Source organism: Anser anser (genome assembly GCF_964211835.1).
Source record: "Anser anser genome assembly, chromosome: 2".
Taxonomy (NCBI): domain Eukaryota; kingdom Metazoa; phylum Chordata; class Aves; order Anseriformes; family Anatidae; genus Anser; species Anser anser.
Genome location: NC_139721.1, coordinates 7,827,381 through 7,837,048, shown reverse-complemented (window position 1 = coordinate 7,837,048; position 9,668 = coordinate 7,827,381). Strand labels below are relative to the sequence as shown.

Below are 9,668 nucleotides of genomic sequence, written 5' to 3'. Positions count from 1 at the left end.
AGGGATGTCTTAATTGGACAGTCTCTCCATATCTCCTGTTGACTTTTATGAAGGACATCACGCTTCTGCCTTTTTTTTTTTTAATGGAGTGGGAATCTCAGAAAATATAATGGGGGAAGGAAACCATTAAGCTAAAGAAAACATGAAGATCCTTTATTATATAATTGGTTTCTTCAATAAATAAATCAAATAAATAAATAATAAAGGACAAGGGCAAGTACCACTAAAAACAGGTTTGAGGCAACTGAGCAGTAAACCAGCATAATCCTCATATATACTTCACTAGCTTCTCTGAACTTCTTGGTCATACACTGTCAATAGAGCTGATGGTGAAGCAAGAAAGGCAGCAAAGGGTTTGCTCTGCAGGGTAAAACAAGAGGAAGGCGTCATATACATGAAAGTTTGGGTGATTTGGAAAAGATGCAGCAGAGTGGAACAGGTTTCAGTAACCAGAATAAAGATGTATAGATTCCATATAAAATAAGTATTACCAAAGAACATCTCCCCCCTGCCCCAGAGGATCAAAGATACCACCACGGGATACACTGAAAACAGGCACAGATAAGTAGCTGAATTCTTCATGGGGTTCAATTAGCTATTTAAGAAATTACAATGATTATATTCCCTCTCTTCCATCCTTTTGTCTGCTTCATCTCTGAAGTCACGTATTGTCCTCTTTATTGTGTTTCACTTGCTCGGTCAATCCTTGTTTCTCCTGGGGTGCCCAAGAAAGGCTGTTTTACATGGGAAGGGTGCTAAGTCTGAACAAAATACGGTCACAGACCTTTACTGTGGAAGTGAAGATTTTCTTTCTACAGCCAGAGGGTCAGAAAAAAAAACATGAGCATTGGAGCTCATTTCTTGTTTGTTAGTTCTGTGTTTGTGCTCCTCACCCTGGAATACCTGCCAAGAGCGCACCCCAAAAGGAGTGGCTGCATTTCATGAGATCCTCTTTTTAGACCATGAGTAAATTCTCTTGATCTGTGATTTCACACCCATTTACTCTGGAGAATAAATGTTCCAAAAATGCAAGGGACTAAAAAACGTCATAGATGAACTTGAGTGGTATAAACCAGAACAAGTAGATGACAATTTTAAGTACACATGGAGTTATAACCGCTGAGGGTTTTCAGATATTTAAACAGAAGATAGGCAGGAAGAGATTGAGGAAAAGATAAGGAGCAATACAAAACTGGTCATTAAAGAAGTCATTACACACTTAATACCAACTTCTGTCAGATTAAAACTGTTACAGAGCAGAAGCAACCACTATCGTGTCATACTGCATACTCCTAACTAAACAAAAATCCTGACAGTAAGAGATCCTGCCTGAAAATATTGGGTGTTGTAATTCTGGGATCATCTGAAGAATAGCATGAGAAATTCTGGATTTGAAGCTTCTCTTCGTGATGTCTGCTTGATCTTAGACGTGAAGAAAATCTAGTTATCAGTTTGGATTCCCTGATCTCTTTGTAGGTTTGGAATTTGCAAAAAGGCTCGCCCATCCACAGCCTGTAGGTCCTTCTTTTCAGCAAATCTCCCCCTTCATAAAGGAGAGTGAGTCCACCAAATATCCAGTAAAAATGTCAGTACATTCTACAGGTACTATACGATGTAAGCACCATTTGCTTTCTGGCCCTGGGAATACAGTTGACTGAACATACCTTTAAATCTCTTACCTAAATCTGCTGCAGTCCCTTGGAGGTAGTCCATGAATTTTAGTGGATGTTGGTTTGGCTTCTAAGGGACTAATTTCCAAAGCAGTAGATGACGCAGTCCTGATTTCTGTGGAAAAATAAACTGCCCAGGTGGATGAGAGCTATTTTGTTATATGACCAGAGGTCTGCATACTGCATTGATCCACAGTAACAAGGTGGTTGTAGGAGGAAAGAAAAGGGAGCTACAACTGTCTTTGCCTTGCCAACTGTAATTGTAGATGAAGTTTTCCAGCCTGATTTTTATGATATCTTGGGCCAAGTCCTGCAATCCTTGCCTCATCAGCATTCAACCAGACCTGTCATTGAACTCAGAGGAAGCTTTAAATAAGAAAATGTAAAGTCAGAGTGGAGATCAAATTGCCTTTTAACCACATTTTCTTATTGAAATCAACTCCACACATTGCTTATGTGACAGATGGCATTTGGCACTAGTGTCAGCACACAGCAGGCAAGATAGCTGGAAGATTGCATGGCCCGTTCCTGTCTTCCTCAATCATTCACGCATGAGGGACAGATGTGCTTGCAATGAAACTGCAAAAGGCCTCTGTACCAAAGGCAGAAGATATGGCCCTGAGTACAGGCTGCAGGATTCAACCTGTCAATCCCCCTTCTTTTGCTTCAGGGTTTTGTGAAGACATCACCTGTAAGAGCCGACAGATGGCAAATTTTATTATTTCAATTTGTCTTATATTTCAACATCCCCTTAACTTTTTAATTTGACTGCTCTAATAAAATAATCAAATTTTATGAAGCTTGTTTTTCTGCTGGGTCGGCAAATACTCCAGATATCAAAATGTAATACAAAGGCAAACACTCAGGATCATCAAGACACCTTGTATCCATAGTGATTCATTTATAATGCATTTAAGTTCTGGTGCTTTAGGCTAGTTTAACTGTTCAAACACATTAGGAAGAGTGCGTCAGATAACTCCATCTTGGGAACAGAGAGATATTTCAGAAAGTGATGAGTTCAGGGAGTTTGAAAAGCACAATGTGTTGTCGTGAAAGGTTTTAACAGGTAATCTGAGATTTAGGCATCCTGGCGGCAAAGCTAATTCAGTTTTCCAACTATTTTGTCATAATTACTGTTCAAATTTCTTGGGAAAAAAAATTAAGAATTTGAGTGGGGGATGTTTCTTGCTAAGGCCAGTGTTTTCCACTGTCTTTCATGCAAAATAAATACATGGACTGCACGAGTAATGAATCTTTGACTTAGTGTAGTGTCCCCTGACAATAAACAAATAAATAAATGAATGAATGAATGAATGAATAAATAGAATAAAATTTTTAAAAAAAGGAATATTGTATTGTAGTCAATTTTGCTCCCTTTTAGTGGCAATGTTTATTAACATGCTGGAAACCCGGATGGACCCAAGCAAAGCTTAATACTGTCTGACAAGCTGTTCTCACTAAAACTGGTTAATGTCACCTTTGCTTAGCTCAGATGCTTTAACTTCGCTTGCCCCTTAGTCCATTATGTCAAAGAGGTAACAATAAATGCTTCAGAAAGAAAAACTAGCTTTATTTCAGTGTTCAAGTGGAAGAAATGCAATACAACAAGCAAAACCAGTTCATTTTCTATACAGAGTATAAAGCAGAAAATCTTTTTTATTTTTATTTTTTCCAGCAAAACTGCATATTGGATAGACTACCTAATCCAACAGTATTTATTCCAGGAAAACTACCTACAGGGCTGAAGATCCCTAATGCACAGGAAAAGTCACGTACAATTATATCTTCTAAATGATGCTGGAAAGCCTTTGCCAGGTGCAATGAATTCTTCTATTTCTCTCATATAAGATTCCCTGACAGATGTGTAAGGAAATTGCAATTAAAGACAGCCAAAAATGTCCTAAATCACTAGTCTTGACTGTATTGTCTTCATATAGAATAGAGGGGAAAAAAGGCAGAAAAGAGAAAAGTAGTGAATGGACAATAGATACTATGAACCTTAGTTTCTAATTTTTTTTCTGCATTGCCTTGTGGGGAGGGCTTTCAAAGAGCATTCCCCCAGTAAAAATGGTCCATATTTTATGACGCGGTCTATTGTAAAGAATTGAAACAGATTGTAAGGTACAAAAATTATTTTACAAATGAGCATACTAGGCCTCCCATGCTTAGCATGGATAATTTCATTATTAATAAATGGAAAAAGTAAGTAATTACTATGATAATTAAGTCACTGTAGTAATCTGGAAAATTGAAATAATATTCAAGTCGGTTGCATCGAAAATAAGGCATCCTAAGATTGCCACAGATCTAAAAACTATACTAAATAATTTATTGCTGTTGCTCTTATTTCCAATATTATACTACTTCCTTTTAAAGGAAAACATAATTTAAAAACATTAGAGGTGGTGTTTAACCAGAGACTCCATTATCTTCCAACAAAATAGTATTTCAACTAGTTACAAGAAAAACATATTTAAAATTTCTGTCCAATCTTATGTTGTCTTTTCAGAAATATATTACAAATACTGTATTCTATCCGTGCAGCATATTTCCTCCAGATTTCTGTGTGAGGTTATTTTCTTACCTATCTTATGTCTGGAGTTGGGCTGAGCAGAGATCTGAGGCTGTGATAACGAGGTAAAATTCAGGAGGAAGCAAAGGGCACCTTTAGACTCTTCTATAACCTATTTTCTGTACCATCATGGAGAGAGAGAAACTTCTTTTTGGGGGGCTTTGCCACGTTTGAAATTCATTGTTGTGACCTGCTTATTGGTAGAACACTTCCCTAACTCACCTTATTAACAATTTGAGGTGAATTAATAGCACATATGCATTAGAGGTGAAATTAATCTTTTGCCTTTGTGGTAGGAATTTCTCAGAATGTCTTTTTTACTTAACCCACTTTTCTGAGGTTTCTCTTCAGTTTTCTCAGGGGCTTATAGAAGGTGAAAGTCTGTTTCAAATAGGTCAAATACCTTTATTCTCTCCATAACTATTTTTAAACTTCCTTCTTTACAATTTTACATAAATAACCCTGACAGATGATAATATTTTTTTTCTTTCTGTCAGAAGCTTTCTTCTGTGAGGTTGTGCCTGTAACCAAGAAAAGTTACCAAATTAATAGCCATATTTACTCCTGAAGATGTTACATGAGTAAACATTAATAGCATTGTACGACTGTAATGTATGTACATTGAAAATTAGCTTAAGTTAAATAATAGAATATGAAGATATACATCAATTTCAAGGGCACAGCTCAGAAAAGCCTAATTATTAAAGATCACCAAGCTTCCCAACTCTGTGAAGAGATATAACTTGATGAAAGAAAACAATATTTTCGTGAACAGCCCTTCCTCACAATGTTCTAATGGTAAAGGCTTAAATGCTTCAAAACCAAATTATTTTTAACAAGGCTTTTATATGCTTACACTGCTCCAAGAAATAAGCCTGCACTGGGGTCTCAGCTTCTGTTTGGTTGCTTCCAGCGCCAAAACTCATTTCTCCTGAGCCAGCTGCACATTGCAGCGTAGATTGCACTGCAGGTAATAAGGAGAGATGAAGGAAAAGAAGCAGCTTTATGATTTGTTTTTATGGCTAGCAATAATATCCATTATGCAGAAGCCCTTCTGAAGCATCCTGAATAAAATGTCCCTACATATTTTAATTTTCTTAGCTAGGAGTTTTCCAAAATAGTATTTTTTCCCCCAAAGGTAAGATCATATCTGTGATATCTTCTGACTTTTTGTGAAATTTGTCCTGCTATTTTCTAAAAACAGATGACAGTAACAGTTACCAGTTTGTTTGCCTCCTGACCAAATATGCCAGGATTTATCATAGAATCATAGAATCGCTTGGGTTGGAAGGGACCTTGAAGATCATCTAACTCCACCCCCCTGCCATAGGCAGGGATGCCACCCATTAGCTCAGGTTGCCCAGGACTTCATCCAACCTGGCCTTGAACACCTCCAGGCATGGGGCATCGACAACCTCTCTGGGCAACCTGGTCCAGTGCCTCACTACCCTGGTGGTCCCAGGACAGACCCCTGAGGGACACCACTTGTCACCGGCCTCCACCTGGACATGGAGCCATTGACCACCGCTCTCTGGGTGTGACCTTCAAGCCAGTCCTTATCCACTGAATGGTCCATCCTTCAAATCCATCTCTCTCCAATTTAGAGATTAGGATGTCATGTGGAACCATATCAAAGGTTTTACAGAAGTCTAGGTAGATGTCATTGCTCGGTGTTTCCTTGTCAACTGGTGCAGTCACTCCATCATAGAAAGCCACCAGACTGGTCAGGCACAATTTGTCCTTGGGAAAGCTGTGCTGGCTGTCTCAGATCACCTTCTTGTTCTGCATTTGCCTTAACATTGCTTCCAGGAGTATCTTTTCCATGATTTATGACCTGACATTTGCAGTATATTTGCAACCTTGAAACTAACAGTTTCTATTAATGATTTCATAAAAGACAAAAATCACAAAAAACGGTTATGTGCATTTTTCAAAAAGTAATGAAAAAAATACTAAAGAAAGTCAGAGCACAGTTGAATTCTATAAAAACTGCATTTTAGAGCCTTTCTTCAACACACTTTCCTGCAATAAATACAATTTTATGACCAAAGAAACTTTATCATTCTAGTCATTTGGTTTGTTCTTGTGAGACATTTAGATGAAAATTCCCAGAATCTCTCAACTGTTAATGAAACAAGCCACAAAACCCTGTAAGCATGCAAGTTACTCCATTTTCAGACATTAAGTATAAAAATATTTATTTACATTGAATAAAGGTTCCATTAGGATTTTAATGACCTAACCAGTAAGACCAAATTATGACAGTATATTTAGCTGTTTTTGTGATGATACTGAAGCTGTTTCACTGCAGAAATGAAGCAGGAGAAGACTCAAGAGATTTTGTATATTTATTTCATTCTCAATGACACAAGCAGCAAGACAGTGAAAATTTCATGAGGGCCATGTGGTAAAGAAGATAACTGTGAGCTGAACCAGGTGAGAGAAAAATTTTGTTCCAGAGTTCACCAAAATTTCCCTTCTCAAGTGTCCATGTCACCAAAGCTCTTGCCTAAGACCCTTGTAGGGGAGCTCTGTGGAAGGGTTAGTGATTGAGTGGATTTGGACACTATGTTTTCACAAATTTACAGGTCATTGCTGAGATGCTATAAAGAATCCTCCTGCCAACTATGTTGCCTTTCTGTGAGTTGTATTTTTTTCCAGGGCTGTCAGTATATGGCTTTCCATGAACATAACATATGATTGCTTTTCAATAACAAATAATTGAATTTGGGCTTCACCAAATATTTTCATATTACTCATAACACATCTTTAAACACAAACCTAGTGGTTGACTCTTCCTTTCTTCCTAGGCTCACCTCTTCTGGAGTGGTAGCCACATGTAGGTATGAGAAAAAGGACTATCATGAGGACAGCTTTGATAACAGCAGTCATGCTCAGGGTGCACTCATGAACTTAAACTGAAAAAGCTGGATGAGCTATTTTCCGGTCAAAGAGTAAATTATTAAGCAGAGATAGATTGATTTTATTTTTCTACCAGCATACTGTAGCCATTTTTTCATCCTATATGGAGAGATTAAAAACCATAAAGAAAAAGGCAAAAACAGAAAGCTGTAATCTCTGAATTACTTGTGTCCAATAAACAGATGTTATAATATAAAGAGGTCTTAGTTTTAGGGAAGAACGAACGCAGCACACCCAAATATGAGGCAGCAACACTGATTTGAAGGAGCAGAACCTAGTCTGACAGTATGGGGGAAGAGGCATTTTGGAGATGTCTGGATCCAAACAATTTGCTAAGATCTGCTGCATTCAAGCGATAAAATAAATTTGAGGGCAGGTTCATTTGCTCTCATTTCCCTTAGATGAAGATTAAATCCAGTAACCAGAAGGGAAATGAAAGCAGGATGGGTATTGTTATCGCAGATAATAAAATATTAGGTTGTTGCAGTGAAGAATGGGTTTGCAGCTGGTGAAAACTCCTAAGCATAACTACAAAACCTCTAGTTTGCTCTCAGGCCTATTTTGCAAAGGAGACTGTTACATCAATGATTAGAGACTAGGCTGTAGCATAATATGAATTCAGAAAGTGTAGCTGAATTTATGACTGTAGGGTGCCATTTTTGGAAGAAAAAAAAAAAAGAAAAAAGATTCAGCCATCTTGCTAGATACCAGCCAAACACATCCCTGTATTACCCTATTGACTTAACCCTCGACACACATTTGATTCACTGATTTTAATGAGGCTGAATTTCTTCTGGAATATTTATTGCTGCAATCATCATCTGAGGCCCAGGAATGTTCCCAGTGTTGGGAACAGAACAGGACATTGTATGTTCAGCCAGGATGACTCTGTTTGTGTTGGCCACTCACTGAGTGGGCTCATGTCTACTTTTTATTGCATTCAGAAGCTTAGTTCCTTAGGATCTGTGGCTAAAGTGAGAGTTTTAAGAGACATTCCCAGTCCTTTATAAAGTGTGAATGATCACAGCTGTCATCAACAAAGTGGGAGGGGGAACAAATCTAGTATCAAGGATATCTGATCTCATGCTTTGGTCTTTTAGCTGGTAGCCTGTGGGAGTTGGGAAAGATAAAAACGAAGGGCAGGGGTCTGGTTAAGTCAGAGCACTGTCATATAAGTTACTCATGATATCAGATACCCAGTTGGATACTTCAGACTCTTTTCATCAGATTTCATGTCAGGAAGAATTAAACAGTCCTGACTGAATAGATATAAAACATTTTAATGTTTCTCTGCAGATACCTGTCCAGTTTGTTTGCTGGGATAATATAGGAATATGCCAGATACAACAATCTGCAGCAGCCACTGGTGGTGGTGGTGGAACAGGTTGCCCAGAGAAGCTGTGGATGCCTCATCCCTGAAAGTGTTTAAGGATGGGTTGGATGGGCCCTGGGCAACCTGATCTAGTGTGTCTGCACATGGCAGAGGGGTTGGAATTAGATGATCTTTAAGGTCCCTTCCATCCCAAGCCATTCTAGGATTCTATGATGCTGACTCCTTCAGCACTTTCCATACTTACCTTTTAGTAACTGAAGGGTTGAAATGCTCTCGTATAACTACTTTGAGGGTATTCTCTGAGGTGAGTGAATTGAGGTTTAATTACTCAGATTGAACAATCTGATGATTGATCCTAGTCATAATCTCCTGGAAACAATATGATAACTCACAACCTACAGGGAACGAAAAACAGTCTAACTAGTCACCTTATAAATGTTTAAGAAAATTGCTCCAATTGATTTATTTGTGAGCACTAAAAGCTCTTTTCTTCTGTGTAATGGAGAGAAGTAGGTTGAAGAAATGCTGCTAACATCCTGCTCTTGCTCTGGGCCAAATCATGTCTACACAATCATAAATCAATCCTCTGGGTATAGATCAATGTGAAATCAAATAAGTGGACCAGATTCTTCTCAAGTGTATCAAAGTTGACCTGTAAAAAATTAGAACAATGAGCCTGTATTATTAAATAGTCTGCATTCTAAAGAAGACAACAAATATTATATTTCATAGAAAATCATTTCAAAAATTTATTATTTATGGAGAATTCATAAAATATTGAAACATAGTTTTCTTTCCTCATACTCGTCACTTTTTGTTTTCCTGTTTGAACCACAGAATATATATATATATATATGATATAATATATAATCCATGAAAGCACATATACAAAGAGTGCTTCAAACAGGAACTATTACTCCATTTGTTTGTGTGCTCAAAATAAATTTGAAACAGGGGACTCAAAACGCTTTTGAAAACTCAAGGGTTTCTTTGTTACGTAAATTTCATAAGAAGTCCAAATAAGAGTCATGGAAATTTTATATTTGGCAAAATACTCTTTTCTGAGATTGTTTTCTTGGGAAGATGGTGAATCATTTTTAATGTTTTGTAAGATGTCAACCTCGTTGGTGATGCTACACATACAGTGCAGATAAAGTGCAAATAAACTAAA

The 9,668-nt window shown here is 37.6% G+C and overlaps 1 long non-coding RNA gene across 1 annotated transcript; it reads right to left on the bottom strand.

Moving 5' to 3' along the window:
• Positions 1–4,067: 4,067 nt before the first annotated feature.
• Positions 4,068–9,287, bottom strand: LOC310894912. The gene is made up of 3 exons (XR_014580279.1): positions 8,742–9,287; positions 5,099–5,206; positions 4,068–4,763 (listed from the first exon to the last, which is right to left on the bottom strand). It is a non-coding gene; the product is annotated as an uncharacterized lncRNA (long non-coding RNA).
• Between the last annotated feature and the right edge of the window lie 381 nt (positions 9,288–9,668).